This window comes from Gavialis gangeticus, unplaced genomic scaffold (assembly GCF_001723915.1).
Source record: "Gavialis gangeticus isolate Ggan-Ray unplaced genomic scaffold, GavGan_comp1, whole genome shotgun sequence".
In the NCBI taxonomy this organism is placed as follows: Eukaryota; Metazoa; Chordata; order Crocodylia; family Gavialidae; genus Gavialis; species Gavialis gangeticus.
Window position 1 is genome coordinate 56,967,439 of NW_017729031.1, and position 263 is coordinate 56,967,701.

Consider the following 263-nt stretch of genomic DNA (forward strand, 5'->3'; position numbering starts at 1 on the left):
CTCCCGCGAGGCGCGGGCTCGTGCGCGGCAGGGCCGCCCGTGTCCGCCGCCCGCTCCCGGGCGGGCTGGCTCGGAAACCGGAGCTGCCTTTCAGCCTAAAGCTGCCTTACCTGAATGTCATAATTACAGTAATTATGTACATCCAAATTACATGCTAATTCAATTAGAATCAAATCGCTTCTAAATCGAAATCAAATGAGGTAGCGGGAATTAATCAATGACAACATAAATAGAGCGCGCTTCCCCCGGGGTACCCCGGGCGG